The sequence below is a fragment of the Neovison vison genome, chromosome 8 (genome assembly GCF_020171115.1).
Source record: "Neovison vison isolate M4711 chromosome 8, ASM_NN_V1, whole genome shotgun sequence".
NCBI lineage: Eukaryota > Metazoa > Chordata > Mammalia > Carnivora > Mustelidae > Neogale > Neogale vison.
Genome location: NC_058098.1, coordinates 70012625 through 70024656, shown reverse-complemented (window position 1 = coordinate 70024656; position 12032 = coordinate 70012625).

The window sequence follows — 12032 nt, the reverse complement described above, 5'->3', positions numbered from 1 at the left end:
TATTTTCTAAAATTAGGGTGACCAATATACCTGATTTACCTGGCACAGTCCAGTTCATACCTTTTTTCTAGCAAAAGTATTAATAAGATCCTCTTGACATCTCAAAAGTGTTCTCAAAAATGTTCAGATGATCCTATAGCCATACTAGTGTTAATCAAGCCAAGAGTGCTTTTAAATCATAAGCTTCTTAAAAAAACACAAATTCACAAACATTTAAAAATAAACAATAGAAAAAAAATAAACAATAGTCCAATTTCAAAAATTCTTTTACCATAATAGTGAGCACTGAATGACGATCAGGCTTCCAATAAACATTTGTCAATTGACTGGCATGTAATTCAGGATACTTCTAAAAGAATAATCACATTTCAAAGAGACTCTTACTGTCACAAAACAAACTGAAGGTTGTGGGGGAGGGGGGTGCTGGGGGTAGGGAGAGGGTGGTGGGGTTATGGACATTGTGGAGGGTATGCACTATGGTGAGTGCTGTGAAGTGTGTAAACCTGGCGATTCACAGACCTGTACCCCTGGGGCTAATAATACATTATATGTTTATTAAAAAAATTAAAAATTAAATTAAATTTTTAAAAAAAGAATAATCATGTTTCAGTAACAAGGAATGGGGCCCTAATTCCACTGTAGAGTGAACATTATCAAGAGAAAAGGAAACCAAGCTTGTTAGTATATATGATGCTACGCATTCTTGAAGCATCACAATATGATAGAAGAAAGTATCCTAGAAGTGTGCTGGGGGGAAAGCAACATGAGGTCCCCAAACACCAGCATTACCATCCTCTTTATTACTTACTAGAAATGCAAATTCCTGGGCCACATGCTAGACTTGCTAAGTCAGAAGCTGTGAAAGTGGAACCAAGCAATCTGTATTTCTATATGGACCTAAATAATGGACCTAAATAATCTCTACACAATAAATAAGCTGTTTAAGATAATCTACATACAGTAACTGAGAGCTGAGCAGTGTTATTCTGGGGACTAGAACCAACCAACTTGAGAATTTCTTTTTGGGTCATTAAATATGATATATTTATGTCTATCTGTGTTTTCACTAGAGAGTATATGTAGCCTTGAAAAACAACAGCCCTGCTGCCATAATAGCTGTGAAAAACAGTGGCCATGCAGCTACCAGAGGGGGAAAGGGATTTGGAGCCCCTCAAATAGCTCTATCTCCAGAGAAATGTCACTATTGGATTCACTCATATGGCAGCTCACTGGAACAGCTCTGTTCTTGGGGCTTGATTTTAATCGACTTGACTCAGAGCTTACTCTCGGTGAATGTCCTATCCACAGAGCATTTGGGAAAAGCAATCAGTGGTAATTGTCTAACACTGCAGCTGCCTAAGGTAGTGATACCAGTTGGAACCCACAAGAGACTGACCAAATAACCAGAAATAATCAAGAAGTGCTATCCTTAGTGGACTTTAGAAAGATCTGACACACTTCTGAGAAGATTCTAGAATCTTTAGATTCTGGGAATCTAAAAGGACACACACATACAGGGCACCTGGGTGGCTCAGTAGTTAAGTGTCGTCCTTTGGCTCAGGTCATGATCTCAGGGTCCTGGGATCAAGCCCTACATCAGGCTCACTGCTCAGTGGAGAGATTGCTTCTCCCTCTGCTGCTGTGCTCCCTTGTGTCTGTCTGTCTCTCTGTCAAATAAATAAATAAAGTCTTTTTTTTTAAAGATTTTATTTATTTATTCATAAGAGACATAGAGAGAGGCAGAGGCAGAGGGAGAAGCAGGCTCCCCAAGGGGCAGGGAACCTGATGTGAGGCAAATGCTTAATCATCTGAGCCACCCAGGCACACTAAATAAACAAAATCTTAAAAAAAAAAAATTAAAGGACACACACATGTGCACAATGCTCAGGAAAGTTGTGAGAAGACCATAATCTCTCACCTTTGGCTAACTTTAAGGCTTTGAGCAAACTAGAGGTGAAGACTCAGGCAGAATTGTAAACTGCCTGCCTAAGCATTGAAGACAAGCTTCAACATATACACTCATAAAGGCAGAAAGACATATTGGTTCCAGCATTTGAGAATATCTTTGTCTGATCATTAGCAACTCATTAAGCTAAACAAGCCGGGGTTTCAGTGGTTAAAAATGACAAAGAATACAGACTTTACAGAATTATTCCAACAGAGTCACTAAACAAAGTAACAACAAACTTTGGGGTAGAAGGAAATATGATTTCTAGAATTGTCATATTAGATTATTTAAAGTGTCTAGTTCTAAACAAAAATTTATGAGATATATAAAGAAATGGGAAAGGACCCAAGCTAAGTTACTGAATAGAAGGTCCATAAGAAAATACAAATGTTGGATTTACAAGACAAAGGCTTTAAATCACTTATTATAAATATATCCAAAGAAATTAAATATGTTCAAAGAATTAAAGAAATCTATATCTTGAAAAGTACAAGAGCAACAAAAAGAGAATATTAATAAAGAGAAAGGAATTATTAAAAAAAAAAAGGAAGCAAACAAAAATCCTAAAATTGAAAGATGTAATAACTGAAGTAAGAATTATCTCAGAGAAGTACAACAGCAGGACTGAGCTCGAAGAAGAAAGAATTTACACTTTAGGACAGGTCAATTGATATTGCCTAGTCTGAGGAACATAAAAAGAATGAAAAGTTTGAACAGAGCCTCAGAGGTTTTGTGGGACACCATCTAGTATATCAACATAGACATACTGGAAGTCCCAGAAGGACACAGAAAAGTACATGAAGACTATCTGAAGAAATAATGACTAAAAAATCCCAATCTGATGAAAAACACTAATCTATTTATCCAAGAAGTTCAATAAATTCCAATTAGGATAAATGCAAAGAGAGTCACACCTAGATACATCACAATCAAACTATCAGAATCCAGAGTTGGAGAGAATCTTAAAAGCACTGAAAGAAGCAACTCATTATGTAGAAGGGATCCTCAAAAAAATTAAGAGCTGTCTTCACACCAGAAACCATGGAGGCCAGAAGGTAGTAAAATCATTTACACACAGTACTGAAAGAAAAAGGCTGTAAATACAGAATTTTATATTCAGCAAAACTCATTCAGCAAAACTGTTTCAAAAAAGGTGAAATTAAGATATTCCCAAATAATTAAAAAACTGGTAATTCATTGTCAGCAGAGTCACCCTATAGGAAATACTAAAGGGAGTCCTTCAGGCTGAAATGAAAGGTCACTGGAGAATAACTCAATTCACACGAAGGGATAAAAACTAAAGGCAAATATAAGGTAAAAGTTTGTGACACTTTTCTCTGATTTAAAAGACAATGACATAAGACAATATAATTTGATTGAGTGGTATAATATGAAAAGGTATAATGTATATGGCAATAATAGGATTAGGCAGTGTGAATAAAACTGCTTCATTGGAGCAAATTCTGTGTACACCACTGAAATTAAGTTAGTATTAATACAAACTAGATTGTTTCAAATTAAGATGATAATTATAATTCTCAAGACAACACTAGGCATAGATATGGATAGATATAGATATAGATATAGATTAAAAGAAAGAATTGAATTAAAATAGTGTACTAGAACATAGTTATTTACTACAAAAAAAGACAGTAATAGAGGAAAAAAGAGATGTTAAGATATATAAAAACAAATAGCAAAATGGCAGACATAAGTCCTACCTATCACAAGTCGTATTAAATGTAAATAAACTAAACATTCCAATCAAAAGGCAGAGATTGGCAGATGTATTTTTTAAAAATCCAACCATTTGCTGTCTACAGAGACAAATTTAAAATTCAAAAGTATGAATAGGTTGAAGGTAAAATAATAAACAAAAGTGTACCATGGGAACACTAACCAACAGAGTGTTGCAGTGATTACACTGATATCAGACAAAATAAGCCTTAAAACAAAACAAACCAAAAACTTTAAACAAAGAGGAACATTTCATAAGAGAGTCTATCCATTAGGAAGATATAATAACTATAAGGATCATGCATCCAAACACATGAGGCAAAACTGACAGAATTTAACTAAGAAGTAGACAATGTGATGATTGTAACTGAAGATGTCAATACTCCACTTTTTGTGATGGATAAAACCATGAGGCAGATCAACAAGGAAATAGAAGACATGAACAACATTATAAATTACTCAGCCTATCTATAGATACCTATAGATACAGGTGTCTATACAATACTCTATCAACAGTATCAGAACATACATACATACTACTCAGTTATACATGAAACATTCTCTAGCATACAGTATGTGGCAAGTATTAAGAAAGTATTTTTTTAGTATTAAGTATAATTGAGTATTTGTAAATCAATATATATTGATATCAAGAATTGATTCTTGATACAAGAGAAATGTATACCAAGATAATTGAGTATTAAGAAAATTCAATATATTAAAAAGGATTGAAGTGATACAAAATATGTTCTTTAATCACAATGGTGCTAAAATAAAAATCAGCAACAGAAGGAAATGACAGGTAGAGGTAAATTAAACACCAGCACCCTCAATAACTAAGGGATCAAAAGAGAACACAAAAGGAAGGTGAGAAAATATCTTATTTTATTCTACTTTATAATTTTTTTTTAAAGTAGTCTCCATACCCAGCATGGAGCCCAGAGCATGGCTTGAATTCATGACCCTGAGATCAAGACCTGAGTTGAGATCAAGAGTCAGATGGATGCTTAACTGATTGAGCCACCCAAGTACCTTTTCTTACTTTGTATTTTATTCTATTTTATTTTAAAATAGGCTCCATGCTCAGCATGGAGCCCAACATGGAAAGTGAAAAAATATTTGAAGAAAAATTAAAAATAGAAACTCAACATACTAAAACTTTTGGGATGCAACTAAAGCTGTGCTTAGAGGGAATTTTATGGCTGGAAACACCTATATTAAAAAAGAAGAAAGAACTAAAATCAGTAACCTAACTTTCATCCTTTAGAAACTAGAGAAATAAAATGAAAAGAAGCAGAAGGGAACAATAAAGATTAGAATGGAAACAAATGAAATACAAATAGAAAAGCAGTACAGAAAAATCAATAAAACCAAAAGCTGGTTCTTTAAAAGTACTAACAATTTTGACAAATTTGACAAACTAGCTAGACTGACCAAGAAAAGGGGAGAGAGATTAAAATTACTAAAACGGAAATGAGGGGGGTTCCTGGGTGGTTCAGCCGGTTAAGCATCTGCCTTCGGCTCAGGTCATGATTTCAGTGCCCTGAGATCAAGTCTGCTTCTCCCTTTGCCTCTGCCCTTCCCCCCTGCTCTCTCACTCTGTCTCTCTCTTTCTCTCTAAAACAAATAAATAAAATCTTAAAATAAAATAAAATTATGATTGAAAAAGGAGACCTCATTTCTGACCTTACATAAATAATAAGGATTACAAAGGAAACTCTGAACAACTTTATTTAAACAAACTACATAACTTGGGCGATATGGAGAAATTCCTGGAAAAAAAACAAACAAATGAAACAAACCCTAAAGAAATAGAAAATCTGCATAGACCTATAACGGAGGAGGAGGAGGAAGAAGAGTGGGAGGAGGAGGGAGAGGAGGAGGACAAGGAGAAGGGGGAGAAGAGGAAGAGGAAGAAGAAAAAGGAGAATTAGTAACTTTAAAACATTCCATCAAAAAAAAGAATCCTTTCTGATGGCTGAGTTAAGGCTGAATATCTGTCATTTACATCAACATGGATGGAACTGGAGGGAATTATGCTGAGTGAAATAAGTCAATCAGAGAAACACAATTATCATATGTCTCACTCATATGTGGAATATAAGGAATAGTGCAGAGGACAATAGGGGTGGGTGGGGGAAACTAAATGGGAAGAAATCAGGAGGGGGAGACAAGCCATATTAGACTCCCGGAAACAAACTGAGGGGTGCAGAAACTGAGGTAGGTGGAGGATGAGGCAACTGGATAATGGGCTTTAAAGAGGGCACATAATATGAATGAGCACTGGATATTATACTGAATTAATGAATCATTAAACATCCTATCAAAAACCAGTGATACACTATATACCTTGGCTAATTGAATTCAAATTAAAAACATTTAATTTAATTTAATTTAATTTAATTTAATTTAAAAAAATCCTCAGACCCAGATGTCTCCACTAAGGAATTTTAACTATATCTAAAGACTCCTTTACAAACTCTTACTGAAGTTAGAAGAGAAGAAACTTCCAAATTCTTTCTATGAAGCCGGTATTGCTAAAACCAAAACCAGTCATAGATATCAGAATAATAATAAAAACTACAGCCCAGTATCTCTTATGAATAAGGATTTTAAAAATCCTCCAAAAAATACTCTAGCACACTGAGTCTAGTAACATATGGAAAAGGTTATACACTGTGACAACTGGGATTTATCCCAGGAATAAAAGTTTAGTTTAACATCTAAAAAACAGTGTAGGTAATAATATATTAATAAAAGACCAAAAAAAACCCCACATGATTATGTATTAGAAGCAGAAAAGTCAGTTGACCCAATTCAATACCCAAAACCCAACAAACAAGGTATAGAAGAGAGTTTCCTCAGACTGACAAAGAGCACTTTCGAGAACCCACAGCTGACATTGTATTTGTGCTCTGCTCCTAGACCAGGAACAAGAAGACAAGGATGTCTCCTACCATATACATGCAACATTTTATTGGAGATGCTAGCTAGAACAAGAAAGCAAGGGAAAAAAAAAAAAAGGCATTCACACTGACAAGGAAAAGTGAAACCATCTCTATTTGCAGATAACATGATCTTATATATAGAAAAGCTTAAGAAATCCATTTAAAAGATTTAGAGTAAACCAGATCAGCAAGGATGTGGGATATAAGACCAGTACTTTTTTTTTTTTATAAACTAGCAATGAACAATCTGAACGTGAAATTAAGAAAACAACTCAATTTAATATCGAATCAAAAGGAATAAAACACTTTGGAATATATTTAACAGAAGACTTCCAAGACTTTATGCTGAAAATCCAAAACAGTGTTCAAAGAAATAAAGAAAACCGAAGTAAATGGAAAGACATCTGGTATTTATGGGTCAGAAAACTAACAGTTATAAAATGGCGGTATCTCCCCAATGGATCTACAATCTAAAGCAATCCCTATCAAAATCCTGCTGCCTTCTTTGCAGAAATGGACAAGCCGATCTAAAACTTTTATGAAAATGGAAGGGACCCAAACAATCTTTGGTCAAAGCCAAAACTATCTTGAAAAGGATTAAAAAAGTTGGAAGACTTATCCTGACCAAAAATCACTTAGGTCATCATTTTACCCTAAATCCTTCAGTGAGGTTATGTCATATTTTTTAATGCAGCTAAATTCAACTGTCACAGTCGTCCTTCCATCCTGGGATCATCCCACATCCTGGCTGACATTTAAAAATTTGCATACATTAAAGGTCATTCTTTGTGATGCATGGTTCCAAGTTTGGACAGATGCATAGAATCATATACCCACCAGCTCAGTAGTAATCATATGTTAAGTGTATTTTTAACCTTATAAAATATACCAACTTGTTGTCCAAAGCTGTACCATTTTGCATACGTACCAGACAATGAATGAGAATTCTTGGCACTTTGCAACCTTGACAACATTTGGCATCACCAGTTTCTTATATTTAGCCATTCTAACAGATGAGTTTTAGGAAAGCGATACTTCTACTTTTATAAAGATTTTATTTATTTATTTGAGAGACAGAGAGAGCAGGAGGGAGAGCAAAGGGAGAGGGACAAACAGACTCTGTGCTGAGTAGGAAGCCCCACGCAGGGCTCGATCTCACGACCCTGAGATCACGACCCGAGTTGAAATCAAGAGTCAGACGCTTAACCGATTCAGTCACCCAGGCGCCCCAGAAAAGCCATTCTTTAACTCTGCTTTGCGCCGAGTAGGTGTACATTTAAAAAAAAAGTAATTAATGAATGATGTTGATTATATTTAAAGAATAAATGTCTAGGAATTTTCCCCCAACAGGAGCGATTATTAACTGAAGTAATCCATACTTGAGCAGGAAGAGCAATGCCCTCACACAGGAGACGCCTGAGGAATGATCCTTTCTCTTGTTCCCATGCCACCGTTTCTCAGGGTTTTCTGCATTTTCCGAAGGAAAAAGCTTCAGGACACAGAAAAAACAATGACGGTAGGCTTTTCAGACTCCACTGCGTACGTACATCTGAGGTAGGATCTCCAGTCTGCGGCCGACATGCTGTCAGTGAAGTCTACGTCCTCCTTCTTCTTTGTCTTCCCTTTCCTAGGACTCTACTAGGCAACCCCAGAGGATGACTGGAAGGAAAGGGGGCAGGGAGAAGGGACTTTCTTTTACCTGTTTGCTGGCCCGTCCTGGTTATATGGCTGGAACAGTATCAGATTGTCCTGGCGGTGGCCCTTGGATCCAGCCTCCTTTGGCAACTTCTTTTGGGACTCCCCAGGGCCAGTCTCACCACATAATGCACCTTTTCAGATAATATCCAAGGTCCTACCTTTTCCAAACTCCTCTGAGCTCCACGTTACCAGTAAGGGCCAGCAGTTCCCCACCTTCAGAAGTCTGAGTCATAGCTCTGAGAGGCTCTCCTCTGAGCACCCCCTTCTCCTTTGCTCTCCCAGCCCTAAAGGTAACAGCTGCTTTCTGAAGTTATTCTCTTTGGAGAATAACTCCCTTTCTACTCTCTCAGCCCTCTGACATCCATTTGGTTAATTCCCTCTATTAAATTCTTTTTGGTGAAACACCCAACATATTATACATTTTCCTAATTTGTTCTTAGATTCTGACCTGTAGATTATTTCCTTTTTTCTATTAAAAGCAATGCTGCAATAAATATTTGTACATGCTTCTGGGTACATAATCTGAAATTTTTTCCTATACTAAGGATCCAGAATTAGAGTTGTTAGGTCATAGGTAAGAGAATCTTCAACTTTACTAGACAAAATTCATGACCTGCACTTCAAAGAAGCATTTTTATTTTCCATTTTGTTCATTACAGCTTTCATTTCACCTTCCCTTCCTCAGGGTATTACTAATGGCCCCAAGACCAAGAGGGAACTGTCTTGGCTTCTATTTCATAACATCCTAGAAGAAGGGTCTGAGATGGACCAGAGTTTTCCTGATAAAGCTATAACAGATCCCTGGCCCTGTTTAACTTTGATGGTTGGTAGCATCAGATCTCAGAGGGCCAGTGGTCCAGGGGAATGGAGCACACATCTCTCTTGAGGAATCAACCGAGTTACAAATATTTTCAGACCCTTCTCATACTGATTACTGACAAGATACCCTTTGTCCAGCTCTGTGTCGTTCTTTGCTGTCTGACAGCTTTGGGACTTCCCAAGATTGAGGCACTGGGATCTTTGCCAGTCTGGGTTTCCCAGAGCCAAAGTCCAGTCTCCTCTTCTGAGGTCCTGCCACCTCCCAACTCCCTGGGGTTATGCCAGGGACCCTGCATCCGTCCACACCTGGAGAAGTACTCACCAATATTTTCTTCCCTTCCTGTCTCAAGGACTTTCTCTCTTGATACACACAAAGACACGCACAGACACACACACTTCCGTGAGCTCAGACTCCCACAAAAGGCACAAAGAGAAGCTGTCTTATTGTCTCTAGCATGGCTCTCTGTGGCTAAACCCGGAGCTGTGGGAAGGACGGCCTCCTGTGGGCAGCCACAGTGGCTGCAAGAATGCAAACCTTGTCTCAGGTTCCAAGACAGTGAATACAAGCCCTGAAAACAGCCAGGGACCCAACCTCCCAGCAATCTTGGCAGCTAGAGGAGACTAACTAGATTAAACCATATTCATTTATCGCTCAAGGAGAAAACTTGATGTTTTCTGCACCCAAGGGGCATCACAGGCCATCCCCATTATATTGTGCTGTTTGAAAATTTACTCACAGTATCATTCCCATGAAGGGAGGTGAACAGGATCATTCCCATTTCTCAGGGGAGGAAAGTGAGGCCCAGAAAAGACGAGTAACTTGCCTGAGTGGCAGTAGTGGGACTTGAACATGCTCAGGCCTGACTCCCCAAAGCCTACATTCTAACTTACCACCCAAACTCCTTCAGCAGGAGCAGTGGAAGATTCTGGAGACATGCTTGCTAGTCTTCCTCCAGCTTCCTATCCACTCATGATTTTCCAACTGCCTGAACACCTCCATGGCAACCGGAGGCAATGATACCGGGACATTTAGCATCCTGCCTGAGACCCACTTCTTACATATTTAAATAGTTTGACTTACTTGCTTTGACAAATGTGGCAGCTTTGGTTGCTTTTCCTCCCCTGCTTCTGGCTGTGCATATCCCCTCACATGGGCGACAGCGCCTTGCCCTATTCTGCACTTTTATACTTGGGAAGGCAGGCTCATTGCCTTAGACACAGATCCCAGAACTAAATCTCCCCTTTGACAAAATATGAAGCAGGAGTCATTTAATATTTTTTTTAAATCCAGGTCTCTATTTTTCCTGTGCAAATATAAACATAGGCATAATTAATAGTTAAGGCTTTTAAAATACATGCGTTTTGAGTATACATTGCTAGTTACAGTTTGCTGATGATATGAGCTTGGATCTTTTGTTCCTTTAATAGTCCTTTTAAATTCATTTTAGAAAGTTAAAATGGTTTAAATGATCCATAATAAAAACCAGAAGAGACCCATTTGAATCCAAAATACATACTTGAAAATGCAGCACCTTTTGTATGAACTACATTAGAGCCCAGTTGTGTAGTGTATGGATTATAACTTCAGACCACAGAGATTTCAAAGTCCCTGAAGCAAAATGGGGCATTTTTTTCTGAAAAGAAAGAGAAGAGGAGGAAGAGGAGAAGTCAGAAGAGAAGATGAAGAGAAGAGAAAGAAGGGAGTGAGGAAGGAAGGAAGGAAGGAGGGGGAGGGAGGGAGGGATGTGAAGGAAGGAAGGAAGGGAGGGAGGGAGGGAGGGAGGAAGGAGGGAGGAAAGAAAGGAAGAAAGATGGGAGGGAGGGCAGGAATGATGGAAGGAGGGAAAGAAGGAAGGAAAGATGGAAGGAGGGAAGGAAGAAAGAAGGAAGGGAAGAAGGGAGGGAAGGAAGGAAGCGATGAGGGAAGCAGGAAGGGAGGAGGGAAGGAAGGAGAAAGAAGAAAGGGAAGGGAACCTGCACATATGGCTTCTCTGCATGAGAAGAATAACTCACCTTTGGGTAACTTGCAATGTGTATTTAAGTGAAGGAGGGACCACTAAGGTTATAATTCACAATCATAGAACCCAAATATAGTAATATCTTATACAGTGGTAATGGAATTCTATTTACTGGATTAAAAAAAGAAAAAAGCTAGGTCCTGTACTGGGCACACTTCCGCCTAGATGAGAGCTCTGCCACTGGATATAATTCCAAGGGAGGGCGAGGTTTCCTCCTTGGGTGGAGGGGCAGTTTGCAAAGATGCAGCCTAAATGTCTGATCTTCTAAAAGTTCTAGGTGTCAGCTTTGCTTGAGTCAGGACTCTATCCCCACCTCCAACCTGAAAGTCTCTCCCCCAAACATAACTCTCCCCTTCAAGCCAGAACAGGCTGCCTCTGTTCCTGACTCAGGAACGACGGGAGAGGCTGTCTTCAAACCCCTTTGGTGAGTTAGAAGATGTTTCTTTCCCTCATCGAGATGTTCTTGGGGGCTGAATGTCAGGGAGTTTGCATTTGCTTCCAAGGCTTGAAGTGACCCCAGATGGGCCAATTTGGCTTCATCCCTTGTGCTTGTCACAGGACAACCAAAGGCCAGGATTTCTAGAATCCCAAAGAGCACACAAGGAGAAACCAGATTCAGAAACGTGCCTCAAACTGTCTTGTGTAAGGTTGAATCTGAGATCCCACGTTGCACTCCTAGCTTCTGTTACATCTCCCTTATCGGAAGGTGGTGGCATGGGGTGTGCCAGGGGGTGGATGACTAAATAATCTTCCATTTACAGGAAAATAAATTCAAAAGTCTAAAAATTCCCCATGGATTAAAAAAATAAGTGTTCTGTGCCCACACTTTTGTATGTGTGGGTTGGGGACTTCTCACACTGTACG